The sequence below is a fragment of the Phacochoerus africanus genome, chromosome 15, assembly GCF_016906955.1.
Source record: "Phacochoerus africanus isolate WHEZ1 chromosome 15, ROS_Pafr_v1, whole genome shotgun sequence".
In the NCBI taxonomy this organism is placed as follows: Eukaryota; Metazoa; Chordata; class Mammalia; order Artiodactyla; family Suidae; genus Phacochoerus; species Phacochoerus africanus.
This window is the reverse complement of record NC_062558.1, coordinates 43,559,285-43,579,064: the sequence shown is the minus strand read 5'-3', so window position 1 is coordinate 43,579,064 and position 19,780 is coordinate 43,559,285. Positions and strand designations below refer to the sequence as shown.

Below are 19,780 nucleotides of genomic sequence, written 5' to 3'. Positions count from 1 at the left end.
TATGTAACCAGCACCCTGACCACATGAAAACTAATCATTTTAAACTTTTAAAATACAAACATGATTTTATTTGAAGTATATTAAGGAGGTCCCGTTGTGGCACTGTGGAAATGAATCTGACTAGGAACCATGAGGTTGCGGGTTCGATCCCTGGCCTCATTCAGTGGGTTAAGGATCCAGTGTTGCCATGAGCTGTGGTGTAAGTCAAAGACAAGGCTTGGATCTGGCATTGCTGTGGCTGTGGCGTAGGCCAGCAGCTGTAGCTCCAATTAGACCCCTAGCCTCCATATGCCAAGGGTACAACCCTAAAAAGACAAAAGACAAAAACTAAATAACTAAATAAATAAATAAAAGTATATTAAATTTAGAGTTCCCCTTGTGACTCAGTGGTAACGAACCCGAGTAGTATCCATGAGGATGCAGGTTCAATCCCTGGCCTAAGTGGGTTAAGGATCCAGTGTTGCTGCTCAGTGGTGTAGGTCAAAGACTTGGCTCAGCTCTGACATGGCTGTGGCTGTGATATAGGCCCACAGCTGCATCTCTGATTCAACTCTTAGCCTGGGAACTTCCATATGCCGCACATGCAGCCCTAAAAACACAAATATGTATATATAATTTAAATTAAAATATTATTGAGTAAATTCAAATATAACTTTAATCTTAAAATTATATTATAAAAAACAAAAATTTTAATTAAAATTAAGTCAATTTTGATTTAAATAGTTTCACTTATAAATCTATTCTAGAAATATTATACAGATATTAATAAATATTATAAATAAAATCACAAACAGGCAAATCTAATCTATAGTGATGGGGGCCAGAAGAGCTGTTAGCTTTCGTCTGGGAAGAAGCACCATGAGGAGAACTTCCTAAGGCAATAGGAGTGTCCCCTGTATCTTGATGTAAGTTGTGAAATGTGATATAAAATAGTCACTGTGTCAAGGGATTTTAAAATGGAGCCGGTGGGCCAGTAAGGAGGTGGACCTTACACACGCCACCCCCTACTTCTACCCGGTACAACCACAAACTTGCAACTGGTCCAAACCACACATATTACATAGACTCTGCAAGAACACCTGCGATTTGTCCCAGTCAGGAACTTTTACTTCCCTCTAGTGACAGCCTTGGCGCTCAGTCACGTCAAGCTAAGACCAGCTTCGGCCACCAACTCCAATTAAAATTCTTTATAATGGAAACCTCCCCCTCTGCCTTTAAAAGGCCCTGTTCGCGCTGCTAGCAGAACCTGTGTGCCTGGAGTTGCAATTCTTAAATCCCAAATAACCGGCTTTTGTTGGGTTACTGCCCCCTAGGTTTATTTAGATTGACCAAGTGCTGCTTACACAAGTATATCACATGTAAAAATGCATCCAGCTACACAATTGAGATTGCAAATGTTACTGCATTAAATCGTATCTTTATTAAAAAAAAAAAAAAAGAAGAAGAACATTACCAGCCCCTTGACCATCCCTTGTGCCCCCTTCTAGTAACTATTCCCCAGGGGCAGCCACTATCTGGATTTCCAAAACCACAGAAGAATGGGTATTTCTCTTGTGAGGGAGCTGCTGGCTCCACAGTTGGATGGAGAAAATGAGAAAAGCATAGAAAATCATGACTATTCATTGACCCTGAGTTTGGGGAAAAGATTAAGCTTATTTAGCATCATTTTGAGAGGCTTAACCAACATTCAAAACTTTGGACCTACAAAGCCTCTTCTGGGCTTTTCCACAAGTTTGAGGAAGTGATACTCAACCAGGAAACTTCATCCCTGTGTTGCTTGCAGCACTAAAAACCTAAGTGTCCTATAACTAGAGAAGGTTGAATAAACTAGAGTGCAGCTGACTTGAAGGAATAGTGTGAATCCACTGAAAAGGATGTTGAGGAAACATTTTAAAAGAGCTTTATTCATCCCACCATCAGACTTTCTAGAAGGCCAGTGTCTGTACAAACGTGCTGAAGAGAGCCTACCATCTCCTTTATTCCCATACTATAAATGGCAATGTCGGGCTGGGGGGGGGGGATGTAAATTACTGAGCCCTTAAATGGAAAGAACTGGTCAGCCTCATCTCCAGGTGTCAGTAATAAAGTAAAAGATTAAATTATTAAAGTAAAAATAAAAAATTGCTTTATTGCTATGCCAGCTACAGGATTCACACATGGTAAGCATACACTTTGCTGTTTTTTAAGAAACAGTTTTTAAAATAAATTTACAGAGTTTTGCAACCATCACCAGAATGCCATCACCCACAAAAGATTCTTCATGCCTTCGTGTCTGAAAATCAGACAGTGTCGTTTCTTAAAAAGTCAAACATAAAGTTAGCATACAACCCAGCAGTGCAGCTGCTGTTGAGGGGTTGCCTCAACCCCAGGAAATCACTCTTACTCTCTAACCTCTAGAGACTTCCTTTTCTGGATATTTGGTGTAATTGGAATCCTAGAGAATGTGGTCTTTTCTTTCATTTTGCATAATGCTTTTGAGGTCTGTCCACATTGTTGTGTATATCAGCATTTCTTTGCATGGATAAACCACATCCCCTTTATCCAATCACCAGCTGATGACCATTTGGGTTGTTTCCACTCTGGGCCATGTATGAATAATGGGACTATGAATAGTCATTTAAATCTTGGTGTGCTCATGTGTTTCCACTGCTCTTGAGGGGACATTGCTGGGTTGCCTGCTACCTTTATGTTTGACTTTTTAAGAAATGACCCCAATGTCCGTTTTTCAAAGTGGCTGCACCATCTCCCATCGCACCTGCAGCGAGCACCTCACGCTCCTTTGGGAGGCATTTGCAGTCACAATGGAAGCTGCATTTGTTGGCTACACAGACACACACACACACCCACACCCACACACCAGCTATCCAAAATGGGCAAATAAGGAAGCACTCCACACAGAAAATGAAGAGCAGAATAAAACACAGCCCACCCACCCATATACACAGGTTCTGCACCTATGAATTCAACCAAGTGTGGACTGAAAATTTGGGGAAAAAATTCCAGAAAATTCCGAAAAAGCAAAACGAATTTGCTGTGGCCAGGCAACTATTTACAGTTACATTGTATTTACATAGCATTTACATTGTATTTATAACTGCCAGCAGCATTTACATTGCATTAGGTATTATAAATAATCTAGAGATGATTTAAAGTATATGAAGGACGCCCTGAATACATTACATGCAAATACTACACCATTCTATGTAAGGGACTTGAGCATCCATTTTGCTATCTTTGGGGGTTCCTGGAACCAATCCCCTGGGGATACTCAGGGACAAGTGCACCAAAATCTTAGTGAAGGGGTTGGGGGGGGGGGGCGAGGAGGGGATGAGCCTCTTTCCTCCTCCTTTGACTTCTCTCATTTCTAGCTCGGAGCAGGTTCCTTCATTGACGCCTCAGCCTCCGCGGCCCACGCCCACCCCCCGAAGATACCCCCTAGCCCAGACTGTCAAAGTTACTATCGTTCAGGAGTTTTCAAAGGCCCCCGCCTTCTGTAAGTAGCTGCTTTCAGGGCCTCTTCCATAGCAAGACCCCTTCGGCAGCGTTTCACACCACCCTGCCTCACCGGCACCCACAAGCTGCTCTTCCTGAAAGCTGGTGAGACACATCTCTCAGGCCCACAGTGAGACTAATCCATCTCGCAAGATCCCAGCTCCACGTGGGGCCATGGCACGCCTACTCCCCTCATCTCGCGAGAGCTCACTGTGGCCCTGGGCTTTGAGGGATGACCTCAAGCCTACTGTCATAATCTCGCGAGAGCCCACCGTGTCCCTCGTTTTCCAACTCCCTGTGGGGTGATTACCAGCAAACTCCTATCATCTCGCGAGAGCCCCCTGTAGCCCATGGCTTTCCAACTCCACCTGAGGTGATGTCACATGATAGCTTGAAATCTGCCCTGCGTGTTTACGCAACAGAAACCGGCCAAAACTACACAGGAGAGATTTTGCTCCCCAAGCCAGCCACTAAACATTGACCAGCACCGCACTGGCTGACACCCCAGTGCTCGCAGGGCCTGGCAAGGATGAAATTTCAAGAGCTACAGACCAAGAAGGAATTTTCAGCTTTGATGAGGTCTCGTGCCCACGGGGAGACCCAGAAAACATGTTCAAGCGCAAACAGCCAAGTCCCTGCTTTAGGAAGAAGCCCAAATAGCGTGGGCTCCCCAGCTTGCAGAAGCACGTGAGAAGTAAATAAAACTGGAGAATGAGCAGGAGGCCAGGTCTCTGGGGAGCGGGGCAGGGCAAAGAGAAGGGGGCCAAAGACATCCCTCCCCACTCAGCCCCTTAGGAGACACTGGAGAGGCCCCAAGTGACTCAGAGCCAGAATCGCTCTGCTCTGCCTGGGGAGCCGAGCCTAGGTTATGAATAGGTCTGACGTGCAGTGGCCGCCTTGGCCACTCTCTTCCCCCCAGCACTTCCCATCCGACCCAGGCCTGGCCAGGTCCGTGGCTGCTTCCCAAGAATTGCCCTCAGCTTCAAGGCCTGAGGGGGAATCTTGGCTGATGGGCCTCGGCTGTCCTCAGCAGGGCTGCTGGCGGGCCCAAAGGGCCATAGCACATGGGGGCGATGAGAGAGAGCTCAGTTTCGGGCCTTTACTCCTGGTGTCCAGCCCCTCAAAGGCCCCGAGCCAGCTCCACTGACCCAGGGCCAGGAGCCAATCCTATTGAGGTAGGTTTGTCAAGCCTTAATTTAAGCAAGTGTTCTTATCGCCACATTCCCATGCAGGCCTGAAACTCACACCTGCTTCATCAGCTGCTGTTTTAAGCCCATGTGGAGGCCCCAGATGCTCTGAATTCATGGGATAAAAATCTCAAGTCTTCCCTCAGGGGTGAGGGACGCTGGTGAAAGGAAAAGTTAACCCCCAAAAGCCAAGGATGGCTCAAAGCAGTTTTCCATGTAGACATACTGGGTCTGAGGGACCATATAGGGCCCTCAAGACTTTTCCACTCACCCTGCAATGTCCAGCCCTGATCCAGCAGCCCATCCTCCAATGACTTCACCTGTTTCAAAGAACAAACTCCCAGGCCTTTATGGTGGCCTTCAGGGCCCTCACAGGCACCTGTCTTAACACCTCTCCCCCTTGCTCCTTCACTTCTGTGACACTGGCCTGGATGCACCCTTTCATGCAGGTTTCCACCTCAGGGCCTTTGCACATTCCCTTCCCTCTGCTTCACATGCTTTTCCCTTGGCATGGCTCACATCTTCACCTCTTTCAGGTCTTTGCTCAGGGTCATTCTCTCCATGATCCTGCTGTCACCATCCTATTTAAACTGCTTCAGAGGCCCATCCACTGCACCCCACCCTATCCCAGGATGGCCCGTCAGCCTGCCTGGCTCTTTTCTTCCCCCAGAGCACTTCATCGTGCTGGTGTTTTTTGTTTAGATTCTGACTCTGCATGCAGAACATGGCCCCTATGAGGTTCAGAATTTCCATCTGTTCTCTTCACCTATGTAGCCCTGGAGCCTAGAATAGTACCTGGCACATACTTTGCCCTCAATACATATTTGTCGAATGGGTGAATGAATGGATGAATAGATGAATGATTAGGAGAGTGGCTGGGGAGGGACAGAGCAGGCAGTCTCCAGCAAGTCTGTGGCAGGAATCTCTGATGTCCCCTGTGCCGTCTGCATCTGCACACAGGGGACAGTATGTTATCATAGCCCAAATTCATGTCCTGCCACTAGACATGGGCTGGGAGCTGTAGGAGCCCAGGAAGTTCTCTGAGATTGGTTTTCTCAATTGTAAAATGGGAAGAGGATACCCACATACCCACATGCTTAGTGGTAACTGCTTTCAATCATCTTTTCATTTTTGTTTGACTCCATGGTCAAAGTTGGCCTGGAGACCCCAGCCTAGGACCCAGAACAAAATAACTCACCAACATTCAGGGAGAACCTATTATGTGCCAAGCACTGAGATAGAAATCTTATACCTAAACTGTCCCCAGCTCCCTTAAATTCCTATTGGACCTGGTATTTAATTATCTTAAAATCCTATCATCACATTTCATTCCCAAGACAGCAACCATGTGGTTGGCATTACTCCCATAGAGCAGACAGAGACTCAGAGAGTTTGAAGCACTTACCTGAGGTCACTCAACAAAAAGGTCAAGCTATTTCCTATCAGGTCCCTGACCAATACTGCCAGGGGACAAGTAGGTTTCAATTCATATATCAACCCTGATAAATAGGTTGTTTTGTCTGGAGTGTTACATGGGAAGGACTCTGAGTTTTTTTGTCTGAGCTCAGAGGAAAAAGAGTACTCTGACTGATTATTAATTGTCTGCCTTGAGTGTAGAAGGAGGGAATGATTTACAATTGCTATTTGCCGTCTATAAGCTAAATGGAAAAAATTCACTCATGATTTGTACATGGTCCAGCCAAGCTCACCAAGACCTTGAGTTTGGTGATCAAAGTGTCAAGTGGTAGTGAAAAGGGACTTTGCTCAGCACACAGCCCTCCTCCTCTAATCCAAGCAAGAGAAGATCACAGCCAGCAACTGGCTGAGGATTCAGGCCACACACAACCCAGATGAGAACAGGGAGTAGGGGTGAGTGGGGAACGAGGGCAGGGAGGGAGGTTAACAGAACAAAAGAGAGGAGTTCCCATTGTGGCTCAGCGGTTAACGAATCTGACTAGCATCCATGAGGATGCAGGTTTGATCCCCAGCCTTGCCCCTGGGAACCTCTATATGCCACGGATGCAGTGAGATGGAGAATGATGGCCAAAAGAGGAAGAGCAGGGTCTGGAGACAAACTACCAAGTCCCATCCCCCATCAGAAAGCTTCAGAGGCCCAGCCCACTCTCAAGGAATTTCCTGGATGGAGGATCAATGAGTACCCTCTTGGTCACATCCAGTACTGGGGAGCTCACTACTAGATAAGACATTCAGGGTCTGCTCAAATAGCTTTCTTTTTAAACCGGAGCTCCAAAGCCCTCAGAGGCCACAAAACCCACTTTCTCCCATCCTAGCATCTGCAGGGCAGGAAAGGGAAGCAACTCAGCTGAGGGCCCACAGCTCCTAACAGCAACAACCAGGGTCCTCTTCTCCCAGTGCCCAGGGGCTGCTGCTTTTTCCTCCTACCCAGAGAGCTTCCCGGCCAGGATGGCCACGTGCAGGCCCCAGGTCTGTTCTCTGGAGTGATGGATATGGCATCTCATGTGACACTTGTGGGGTCCACCCCCAATTTTCCCACCTGGAGCCTTCAACCATTTCATAGGTGAGAAATTTCTCATGGTTCCACTCCTTCCCCTGTGAGTGCCCTGGACTTTTCTCTGCAGAACAAGAAGACACTTCCCTCCACAAGAGGCTGACCACAGTGAGCACAGGGGGCTTCCGCCCTTCAGTGGGCAGATGTCAGTCCTACAGCTCTCACATCTGAGCCTGGGCCCCACACTGCCTGTTGCCAAACTTCTCTGAGCCGCAACTCTCCTGTCTGTCAAATGGGGGTGCTGGTTTTTCTTGTCCACTTTCCGGGGGTGGTGTGAGTACCAGCCCTCTGTACACCTGAGCCGTCGTTACTGACTTTATGACAACGTCCTTTTGCAGTGGTCCCTCCCCAGTTGATGAACTGAGATGGAGTCCTGGGCCCAAATCCAGTGTGTGTGTGGCAGGGTGTATGTGTAGCAGGTCAGCTCAATTCTGCCTTTGTCTACCTGGAGTTAGGGTTAGATGCCACAGGTAAAGGGCTCAGTCCCAGAAGACCCCCCCACTTCAGACACCAATCCCAAGCCCAGGTTGTTATCTGTGCTTCTGACCAACTGGCTATAAATCAGAGGTTCCCATGAGCCCCTCCTTGGTTTTGATAAATTTGCAGAGCAGCTCACAGAACTCAGAGAAACATTTCACTTACTAGATCACCAGGGTTTTTTGTTTTGGTTTAGTTTGGTTTTGGGTTTGTTTTTTTGTTTTTTTTGTTTTTGTCTTTTTAGGGTTGCACCCATGGCACATGTAGGTTCCCAGGTTCCCAGGCTAGGGGTTGAATTAGAGCTATAGCCGCTGGCCTACACCACAGCCATAGCAAAGCCAGATCCAAGCTGACTTTGCAACCTACACCACAGTTCATGGCAACGTTACAATCCTGACCTCACAGATCGAGGCCAGGGATTGAATTTGCATCCCCATGGGTACTAGTCAGATTTGTTCCCACTAAGCCATGATAGGAACTCCTAGATCACCAGTTTATTATAAAAAGATAAAACTCAGGGAGTTAACCCTTGTGGTGCAACAGAAACGAATCCGACTAATATCCATGAGGACGTTGGTTCAATCTCTGGCCTCGCTCAGTGGGTTAAGGATCTGGTGTTGCCGTGAGCTGTGGTGTAGGTCACAGATGTGGCTCGGATCCTGTGCTGCCGTGGCTGTGATGTAGGTCAGCAGCTGAAGCTCCGATTTGACCCCTAGCCTGGGAACTTCCATATGCTGCGGGTGCGGCCCTCTAAAAGCAAAACAAAAACAAGATATAACTCAGAACAGCCAAATGGAAGAGAAGCATGGGCAAGGTGGTGTGGGAGGCAGGGAGGGGCTCAGAGCTTCAATGACCTGTAAATGCACATCTCTCCCTGAATCTCCCATGTTCACCAACCCAGATGCACTCTGAACACTGTCTATATATTTGGGACTCACAGCTCCCAAAACCCTTGGAATTTCCTAAGTATTGAAAATGATAAAAGTGTCTTGTGATGTGAATGAGGTGACTTTTGGAAAGTCAAATATATATGAGATGGCCAAATACATATTTTTGGTCTGAACAACTAAATATATAATTTCCTTTGTAAATCACAATAATGTACCCAGCTCAATTAAAAGCTCCAAATGCTTTGCACATCAGCTGGCTTTGACAAGTGAGCACCTCCCCTCCCCAACCCTTACCCACTTCCTCCATCCCTAAATCATGCTATGAGTGTTTCTCAGAGAAATAATTAAAGAGAAAAACTTGGCTCCTCTGGCCTGTTGCCTCTCTCCTCTCCATATCTGTGGTTGCCCCACTGACCCAGGTTGGCTACATGCGCATTGCCAGCCCCCGTACAGCCTGATGAAATGCCAGAACTCACAAATGAACCTCCTGGCCTAGTACAGGCATAAGCAATAATGTTTCTCTCGAATGCCAGCATCAACCAATCTGTAATTGGGGGCTGCCTGGAGTATTGTATTGAGAAGGATCCAACGCTATGGCTCAACTAGCAAGAAAGTGTGCAGCGATCAACTAGTAATGTCTGCCACAGGCACAGGAATGGTTAGAAGTGGTGCCTATGCCAAGTATTTGCCATTTTCAGTGGTGTTTCCCCTGCCACAGTGAAGCAATAGGTTAGTCAAACTTCTGCTGGGAGGCTCCCCTGGCTGATTTTATTATTATTTTTTTAAAGGGCTATACATGTAGCATATGGAAGTTCTCAAGCTAGGGGTCGAATCAGAGCTACAACTGCTGGCCTACGCCACAGCCACAGCAGCCCAGGATCCGAGCCGCATCTGCGACCTACACCACAGCTCATGGCAAAGCTGTATCCTTTAACCCACTGAGCGAGGCCAGGGATAGGACCTACATCCTCATGGATCCTAGTCAGATTCATTTCCTCTGAGCCATGATGGGAACTCCTTCCCTGACTGCTTTTAGAGTTTGATTGTTCCATTGAAAGGCCATCTTTCTACCCCTGCTGGGTTGCTACCTGGAGCTGTGCTAATACAGCAGCCACTAGCTGCATGTGGCTATTTAAATTTCAATTAATTAAATTAAACTAATTCAATTAAAATATCAGCTTCTCAGGCACATTTCAAGGTTGAGGCACCACATCTGGCTAGTGGCTACTGTACTGCACAGTACAGATACAGAACATTTTATTATCAAAAAAGTGCTGGAGAGGGGGTGCTCCCAGTATCTGGCAGGTAGGGGTCAGGGATGCTGCTCAACATCCTATAGCGCTCAGCCCCTTCCCCACCACAAAGAATTATTCAGTCCCAAAAGTCAATAGTGTGGAGGCTGAGAAACCCTGGCCTGGAAGAATCATGTCAAGTGGAGGGGAGCATTAAGGGGAAAAAAAGGCAAGATAATCTTGCTTCAGACAATCAATGTGACATAGAAAGCATTGAGAAAATGAGCCAACCCACTGCCAACATATGAATAAGAGGAAAAGTAATTCCTAGACCCATCACTACTTCAGAGCTCTGGGGGTCCAGGCAAGTCTCTAATCCTCTCTGATTCTCAGTTTTCGTCTCGATAAAACTGGAACAGTATCATGTCCCCCTCCTGGATTATCAATGGATTGAATGAGGCAATGAGTTTGAGTGGGCTTTGTTATCTGCCTCTGTGGTGCAGTGTTGCCTAATGGGTTTTCTTAGTTCCTGTTGTTTATTAGACCAGACTAAATAAACAAGTCTCTAGCAGAAAGGCACCAAGTCCCAGTTTCATTTCACTGTGCATGACCTTGGGTCACTTAAGCTGCTAAATCTCACTTCCTGATCTGTAAAATGGGGCTAAACACTCATGCCCAAACTTGAAGCAATATCCAGCGTGAAGGAGACATTTAATCCCACTAAGCAACCATCTCTTTCTCTCTCTCTCCACTCAACAGCTAATCCAGTTGCACTCCATGAAATTGAAACTCAAACCCCAGCTGGTACCCAAGAAACAGCTGAAAATGCATGAAGTCTTTTTATGGGCAGAGATAAATTCCCTTGGGATCCCAGACCTGGAAATTCTTGCCTCCCTGAGCATGAGCACTGGCCATGTATTTGGTAAACCCAACTCAAAGATTCTCAAAGATCTTTTGTTTATTGCCAGAAACTGTAGTTTTTAAAAGTAATGAAGTATCAGGGAGGAGCACAGTGAAGCAGAGCGAGAAAAGAAAATTATGGAGCTGGGTGAGTCATGCCAGGGCAGGGATTGGGGGGTGATTCAGATGAAGCTGATGGTGACTCTGGGCTCTTCAGAATGAATGGTGTGTGTGTGTGTGTGTGAGAGAGAGAGAGAGAGGTCAACACCTGCCTTGATGGTTATGAGATACCCTGTTTGTGTAATAAAGCTCATTTTCATTGAAACTAGAGCTGAGATTTAATCCTTTCCTTTGAGGCTTGGAGGATGAGGATGGAGAAGGTTTTGGGGGTGGAAGGAATAGGGAGATTTCAGTTGTTATTCCTAGAATGGGGAGCCCCAGGCTCTTCCCTGAATGCCAAACTTGAAAGCAGGGGCTGTTTTAAGGCCAGCGCCATCACTGCAAAGCTGTGTGTCCTTGGGCAAGTTGCTAACCCTCTCTGGGCCTCAGCAGCCCCATTTGTGAACAGTTAGGGCTGGATGTGACAGCACTCGGGGCCCTCCACTTGTCTCAAACTGACTCTTTCCATTTTTCAAATAATTCAGTTTCACATAGTTTAAATATTAAGGGTACCATGAAAAGACATGAAGGAAACGTAAATGCATGTTACCAAGTGAATGGACCCAATCTGGAAAGATGACATTCTGTATGATTCCAACTATATAATAGTCTGGAAAAGGCAAAACTATGGAGACAGTAACAAGATCAGTGGTTGTCAGAGGTTGGGGGAGAGAGGGTTGAACCGGCAGAGCATGGAGGATATTTAGAGCCATGAAACTACTCTGTATGATACCATAATGATGGGTACATATAATTAGGTGTTTTTTCAAACCCACATAAATTACACTCCCAAGAGTGAACTGTAATATAAGCTAGGGACTTGAAGTGATAGATGATGTATCTGCATAGGTTCATCAGCTGAAACTAATGTCCCACTCTGGTGGGGAATGTTATAATGGGGAGACTACAAATGTAGGGCATGAGGGTGTGTGGGAAATCTGTGTAACTTACCCTTGATTTTTTTTGGCCATACCCACAGCACGTGGAAGTTCTCAGACCAGGGGTCAAACCTAAGCCACAGCAGCGACCTGAGCAGCAGCTGTGACAACACCAGATCCTTAACCCCCTGAGCCACCAGGGAACCCCCCATCCCCTTAATTTTTCTATGAATCTAAAACTTCTAAAAAAAAATTCATTAGCTAGAAAAATTTAAGGATATACCATATACATAGCAAATAACCACCTGCTTAAACTGGACCATTCAAACAGCTGTTTTTATCTCCTAGGTAAACTAGGAGCTGCTGAAGGGCTATCCTGTCAAGACCTAGTAGAGACCCAGCCAGAGTTCCCATCCTTCTGGAAGTCCTGGGAGTTTCTCTTGGGCATTTGGGGCTTCTGGTCTCATCTCAAAAAGCCCCCAGAAGTAGTTCCCATCATGGTGCAGCAGAAACGAACTAGGAACCATGAGGTTGCAGGTTCGATCCTTGACTCTGATCTGGTGTTGCTCTGGTTGTAGTGTAGGCCGGTGGCTACAGCTCTGATTAGACCCCTAGCCTGGGAACCTCCATAAGCTGCGGGTGCGGCTCTAAAAAGACAAAAGACAAAACAAACAAACAAACAAAAAACTTCCAGAAGCGTTTGATCTTGTCCCTTGCTGAACACCAGCCTCATGAAATTTTGCAATAATCAGACCCTAAGAGGGCAAGATGTGTGATTTTTATGTCTGTGCTTTGATGAGTTTTGACAAGGTGTGTGACAAGCAGCTGCCCCCGGGGGTTTTTTCGGCTTCCACAGAGGAAAGGCATTTCTCCAGCTTCGGTGGGCACCACACCCACCTGTCACATTTGAAATCTTGGATTTCCAGGCCCCTTCCCCCACAAGACTGTTCAGTAGTTCTGAGACAGTCCTAGGAACCTGCGCTTTTTTTCTTTTCTTTTCTTTTCAGGCCATACCCTCAGTATTTAGAGGTTCCCAGGCTAGGGGTCCAACAGGAGCTACAGCTACTGGCCTACACCACAACCACAGCAATTTGGGATCCGAGCCGCATCTGCGACCTACACCACAGCTCATGGCAACGCCAGATACTTAACACCCTGAGTGAGGCCAAGGATCGAACCCGAAACCTCATGGTTCCTAGTCAGATTTGTTTCCGCTGCTCCAAGACAGGAACTCCGGAATCTGCATTTTTAAAGCCACCCCCGACACACACACACACATATCCCCACCACCCCACCCTCAGGTCAGGTCAGTGGAGGTAATCAGAATAACCCATCCATAAAGATATATTGCCCTTGGTATTGAACTCTGGCAGCTTCCCCAGAGTAGTCTCACCAAGGCCCTCAGGTTTTCGAAGGCAAAGCTAAAGCTCAGATCCCTAAAGAGCCTGGTCCGAGGTCACAGAGTCAGCAGAGGCCAAACTAGGCTATTCAAGGTGACCAGGCCTATGTGCAGGTGACACCCAATATCTATAATGGGTGACACGCAGCCCTTCAAAAGTCAGGAGACCAGGAGGTCCTCCTCCTCTTCCTCCCCCTCCCTCCTCTCTCTGTCATTCTTTTCTAGAAATCATCCACAGCCTAAAGCACACAGCCCACCCTGGACCTATTATCCAGATACAAGAGAGCCTAAGTCAGTTGCCAAGGCAACCTCAAGGGAACACAGTCCTGTCAGACACAGGAAACCCCAGAAGGACCCTCGCCCCCCACCCCTAGCTGGTGCACTGAGCAGGGCAGGCATTTGCTTGAGTGAAAGCCACAGCCTAGTTTCCCCGGCCTTGTGGGACAGAAGCCCAGGCCCCTGGTGTGTCAAGGCCAGACTGGGCAGCTTAGAAGGGACTTGGCTTCCCCCTCCATCCACCTCTATGGAAAAGCCACACAGAGGCCATGGCCCTGAGGCCTGACTCCAGGGAGGGAGCTCCATATGCAAGCACAGCCCCCTCCCTGTCCCCACTGCCCCTGCCACCAAGGCCCATGCAAATTTTCCATTCAAAGAAGTGCACTAACGGTGTGCCAGAGAAAATTCCTCCTCTTAGATCAAATCAGCACCACATGAAATTTAACCCTTAATCCACCATCTGCCCCCGCCCCACACTTTTGGAATAAAAAACTCTTACCATCAAGGCTTATACTAAACAGTGCTGGAAAGGGAATTTGGCTTCTTGACCATCAATTGACACCCAGTTAAGCAGAAATCACTGGGAACTGAGGAAAAATAACAAACCCTGCCACCGTCTGCTCACTGAGATTCCACAGTGAAGCTTATCTCATGACTCAAAAAATATATATATATTTTTTTAATAAGCAGCAACCAGGTCCTGTCCAGGGTGATCCTTAAAAATGTCCCCTCACCCCAGAGTTTTATCCTAAAATCCTTCCACGAAACACTCTTGTTTTCTAAGGCAACCAGCAAAGGGAAGAGAGGCCTAGCAGGCTGGTAACACCAGAAAGGCCTAAAATAGACGGAAAGGCCAGAGTCCTGTCACCGCAGCCCCCAACGCACATTCCGGAAAACTATCCATCAGCTCACAAGGGGCCCATGGCAAAACCCAGCCCGACGGGTACCTGGTCTGCGCGGGGCCAAGGTCACAGGATCCACTCCTGCCCAAGGGGGTCTCCCCAGGTCGCCGCGCGGAGACCCCACCAAGCCCGGAGAGCAGGGACTGAGGAGAAATGTCCGGAGCTCCCCTCCCCACACCACACACACATCCCCTTCCCTGCCTGCTCCTCCCTGTCCTCCCCCTCCCTCGGCGCCAATGTGATAGCAGCAGCTGAGTCCACAAGTCATTTCTAAAATTAGCCGGTGAGCTCCAGGTCTGGCCAGGAGACGGCAGCCCCGGGTGGCCGTTGACCAGGCCATCAGAGCACATGGACATATTTGGTGGCGCGGAGCAGGGGAGGGGACAGCTCCCAACGCAAGCACATTCCCCTCCGCCACCCCTGTCTCCAGCGGCGGGCGGGCCGCACAGCCGCACTGCTGCCTCTGCTCCAGGCAGATAACCGGAGGCCACAGGACTTGGGCGAGGAGGAGAGCCTGGCTCCAGAAAGTAACCTTAACAAGTGCTGGTGTCTCTTGGTAAACAACCAAAGAACGGAAACACGTGTGAGGAGGAGGCAGCTGCTGTCACACACACGGAGTCCTTAATGAGCTCATTTCCTATGCTCAAGGCTGATAACCCTAGGAAGTAGGGTTTCCTCACTCCCATTTCACAGACGGGGAAACTGAGTCACAGTCGCACTTACCTGAAGCAGTGGAGAGCCAAGGTTTGAACCCACGTTGTTCCGGCCCCAGAGGACACAGCCTTAAACACTGCGCCAAAGAGGATGCTCTAAAATGTGTTTTGTGTATGCGCTTGTCCGCTACCTGTGTCACCCACTCGGGTCCTTGGATTCTTTAATCCGTTGGAATTGATAAGAGGCCCTATGAGGAATTTGGGCAGGGCTTTAATGGGGCTACAGGAGTAAGGAGGGAGATCAAGCACTGCCGCACTCTCCTCTAAGAGGGCGGGCCCGTCCTTAAATGAGATTAGGGAGGTGTGTGGGTTGGGCAGGAGGCGTGGCTTAGGTGGTCTGCTCACGCCCCGCCCCCCCGCGCAGTACCTCGCGCAGGGATCCTGCGCAGTACCCTGCTTTTGCTCTGGGCAGAAATTTGTCGCCTATTTTATCTTACTGTTTGTATCTTATTATTCCTAATTGCCCCAAATGTGCCTGCGGGCAGTTATTTTTAGTCTCTTTGTATTCTGTTGTCCAGGTACAAGCACTCCAGTAAATGGTCCCGGATCCAGCTTAACGCACCTGGAAAGAGAAAAGTAGGGGCTTGCGTAGGTTAAGTATATCATGCATTCCCTTCAACTAAGGAGACTCAAATCCAGGTCTTGCTGACTTTGAAGCCCACAGTTATTGGAACACCATGTGCTGCTTTTCTTAAGAGTCATTTCCACCATTAGACAGGTTGTGACTCTGCTGTCCCCATGGCTGATTGAGCAATAGTTTTCCAAAGGAAACTATTATTTTCTTCTGGGTGTTGAAATTAGTGTTCAAGGGAGTTCCCGTCATGGCTCAGCGGTAATGAACTGACTAGGATCCATGAGGATGCACATTCGATCCCTGACCTTGCTCAGTGGGTTAAGGATCCGGTGTTGCCAAGAGCTGTGGTGTAGGTGGCAGACGTAGAGCCAGCATTGCTGTGGCTGTAGGCTGACAGCTGTAGCTCTGATTTGACCCTTAACCTAGGAACTTCCATATGCCCTAAAAAGCACAATAAATAAATAAGTAAATAAAAATTTAAAAAAAAAAAAGGAAGAAGAAAATGAGTGTTCAGTAGAAGTTCATAGAGACGCAAAGCGTGGCCTGCTTTGGAAATGGCCATCTATGCAATCAACATGAGATTGAGGCGAGTCCCTGGGAGTCCCATGGAGAGTGGCATGGGACATCTTAGGCTGCTCCATGCAGAGAGTTTGAAGGTGAGAGGTCCCCTAGAGCTATTTTCTCCATGTCATGCTTGATTGTCTAACATTGAAACGTGAAGCACCTTGTGACACTTCCTGAAAACTCATTTGCTGGGGCTTTGCTGTCCTTTGTATCTTTTCACGGCTGTTGGTCTTAAATAGTGGGGGCAGACTCTCTGGGCTGGGGGCTGGGGTGGGGTGGGGTCTTCATAAACCGAGAGCTGCAGGGATGGTTAAGTTGACTTAAAGGGATGTGTCTGCGCCTTGGGTCTCTGCGGAAATCTGCTTTATTCCCCTGGTACCCATGGCGGGTGGATTTTCAACACCCAGGACAATCCAGTATTGCTCTGACCTCGGCATGATTTAGGGACTTGTAAGCACCATTTTGTCACCGGCTGAGCATTTATCTCTGTCTCCAGGCTCTGTCCCCTAGGTGGGAGGAAAGGACTAGAAAGTGAAGGCACACTGACAGAGTCCGCAGGGAAGGGTGCTGTCTGGTTCTTCCAGTGCAATTAGCAGGGCGTCACTGATGCTATTCTCAGCGTGTGGTCTAAGTGGCTGTAGGTTGTTCTGCGCAAAGACTAAGGGCGTCATTACTGTGCACACACCTGCCCTGGAGTCGCTGGTCTTTCTGCCTGGACCTCTGACCTCTTCTTCTGCAGGTAGTGAGTTCAAGATCCACAAAAAGGCCAAAGGGTTGTGATGATGTATTGGGGCGTTTGACTTTAGTGGCTTGATTGTCCTTAAGTCTCTTTTTGAGGGAGACCTATGTCAGCAGCCCATCTCTTTGGACCCTTGGGGTGTGACATGCTGTTCATCATCTCCTCCTGTCCTTGGAACCAGGAGCCCCCAGCTGCTCCCTGGACCTCGCCACGCGCTAGGATGATTGTTTCCATTTGGCTTCTGATGGTTATGAGCTGTCATCCGGCCTCTTTCTTTCCGGGCTCCCACCATCCTCCCTACCATCAGAGAGCCGTGTGTGTGTGTGTGTGTGTGTGTGTGTGTGTGTGTGTGTGTGTGTGTGAGTGATGATAACCTGGAGAAGAGTGTACATCTGTCCGTGTGATGATCATGAGAGTCTTCTCATGTGACCACTGTGGGGGCTGGTGGTGTGTGTCATGGTCCTCATAGGGATAAAGGGGAACTATCTGTCTGTGTCTCTTTAAGCGACTAGTACAAAGTAAGTGCTCAATAAATATGTACAGACCGAATAATCAGAAGTTTGGAAACTGAGCTGGAACAGTTGTCTGGGGACCTGGTCCCTCGTCATGCTTTCTCTAGATGTCTGTCTGTCCATCTCCTCTTCCCAGCTGTGGTCTCCTATTTATCCCAGTCACCCAGCATAGGGCCAGGCACCAAGGAGGTGCTCATGGGATCCTTGGAGAACAAAGTAATCAATGACCAAAAGATGATAACCTGGGGTGTGGAGGGGGAGAGAGTCCTGTTGGGAAAAGCTTTTGAAGCCTGCCCTCTGCTTGCGGTCGGGAGGTAACACATCTGCTCAGAGTTCTGGGTGTGGGGAGAGAGCATGAATTTGGAGTCTGGCCCAATCCTGACACTGGGAAAGTGGCCTCACCTTGCTGGGCCTCCGGATTCTCATCTGTAAAGTGGGGATCCTGATCCTACTGACCATTCTAGCATGTGTGGCCCATGCTAGGGTCTCAGTGGATGTTTGTTGAGTGACTAAATGACCGAATGAAGATGTGTAAAACATTTTCCTACCATCGGGGCTGCCTGCAGAGGAGAGCTGCCATTGAACTTCTCAGTGGTGCAGGTACCCTTTCACCCAATGCCCTTGCAGTGGTCTATGATCCCAAACGCATTAACTCTCCCTTATCTGGCCTTATGTTCTACGCCCCTGGCTCAAATGCCATTAGCATCTGGTCTTGCCTGCCCACTCTAGGGTCCCACTCCTCCATGCAAGATGGGTCTTATGGCTCCACTGAATATAATCCCCTTCCTCCCTTATTAGGCCCAGCAAGAAACCAGCTGGGTTAGGATGTGACTTCTCCGTGGCTATAGGCCTAGTGACAAGGACCAGCTCATTCCTGGGGGCCTATGTTGCCACTGCATCATCTTCAAGTCAGGGGTGAAAGTTGCTGGTTCATAGGAAGGAGTGGAAAACTTCTGCAGCCTGGGAGGGTTCAGAGGTATCTGGAGCCCCAAGATTCTCAGGGGCACGAGCTCAGATGTCCCTATCCTGTGTGACAAGGTCTCACTCTTTCCCAAGAGAGCTGTGCCTTGGCAGAGCAGACCTGGAGATCATCTGATCTGACTACTAAGTCCTGGGTCTGGATGTCCATTTTCTTTCCCTCCGGCTACATCATCTTCAGATGTAACCAAGGAGGTGCCCTGACTTTCACAATTAATAATAACTTTCCCTCTGCTTTTTATTATCTTTTCCAAAAAGATCCATTTAGTTTAGCAATAACCACCCAGTTCCGTGGTCTGATATTGACTATTTCTCCCATTTTTCTCAAAGCCTTGCCAGGACACCCTGGCCAATGCAGCGCTTCACTCCTATCCCACCCCAATCCACCTTTGTTGGAGATGTGAACACTGGGACCCCAATCTGAACTAGGGGCCATCTATGCCTCACCCATTACCACGGCCAGCCGGGCAGCAAGCAATCCAGCTCCCAGGTCCCACCTCAGCCCCTGCTTTCAGGGTACCAGCTGTTGCAGACTGGATTCCCTGGGAAGCTGACTTTGGTACAGAGTCGAATGAACAGACGTTTACTAAGGGCGCCCTGGTTTCGACGCTATGGGAGGATGGAGTGCTCTTCTCCCACTCAGTGTTACATTTGGACATTGATGCACTTACTTATGGTTGATTTGGGGGTTTGGTTTGTTTGTTTTGGATTTTTTTAATGTGACTGTATCAAATATATATTACATGTAACATACACATAAACGTAATCCTTGAGCCTAGCTGAAGTGGTATTTGCTTTTTATCGAAGTGTAGTTGATTTATACTATTATCTTAGAGTTGGGTGTACAACATCGAAATTCCAAACTTTTATATATTATACTCCATTGCAAGTTAAAGTGAAAAATGTAAGCTTTTTCAATAGCGACTGCAAAGTGCAACTGTATTTGTCGACCTCACATAGCTAAGCCTCTGAAGTACAGTCAGTTTGTGTTAGAGGGATCAAGTTTTATACAAACAAATAGAATATCCATAATCCTTTTCCTTTCTTTTTCCATTCCTCCTTGGCCATAGGGCCTTTCAAGGGAGAGAAATGAAACAGCTGTATCTGCCACATAGGGTTTTATTTGGCTAATCGGATCCCTGGAGATAACCAGCCTGAACAACTCAGACTGAAAACCTTTTTTTTCAATTTCCAGTATCCAGCATGGCTAGAAAGTGGCCAGGGGAAGAAAGCCTCCCCTTCAGTTTAACACCTGGCACCTGCCCAGGTAAGCCAGCAGGGGCTCCAGGGTGTGGGGAGTCACGGTTAAGAGGGAGAGGGGCACAGTATTCACCCATAAGGCGAAGGGGAAGGAACTCTGGGGTGTGCAGGGCAGCAT

The 19,780-nt window shown here is 48.0% G+C and overlaps 1 protein-coding gene across 2 annotated transcripts in view; it reads right to left on the bottom strand.

The window, feature by feature from the left end:
- MYO18B (myosin XVIIIB) overlaps positions 1–14,521 on the bottom strand; it is a 237,253-nt gene extending 222,732 nt beyond the window's left edge. For both annotated transcript variants that reach the window (XM_047761184.1, XM_047761185.1), the window contains exon 1: positions 14,368–14,521. The gene's annotated coding sequence lies outside the window, so the exon portion shown is untranslated. The remainder of the gene's footprint in view (positions 1–14,367) is intronic.
- Positions 14,522–19,780: the final 5,259 nt, after the last annotated feature.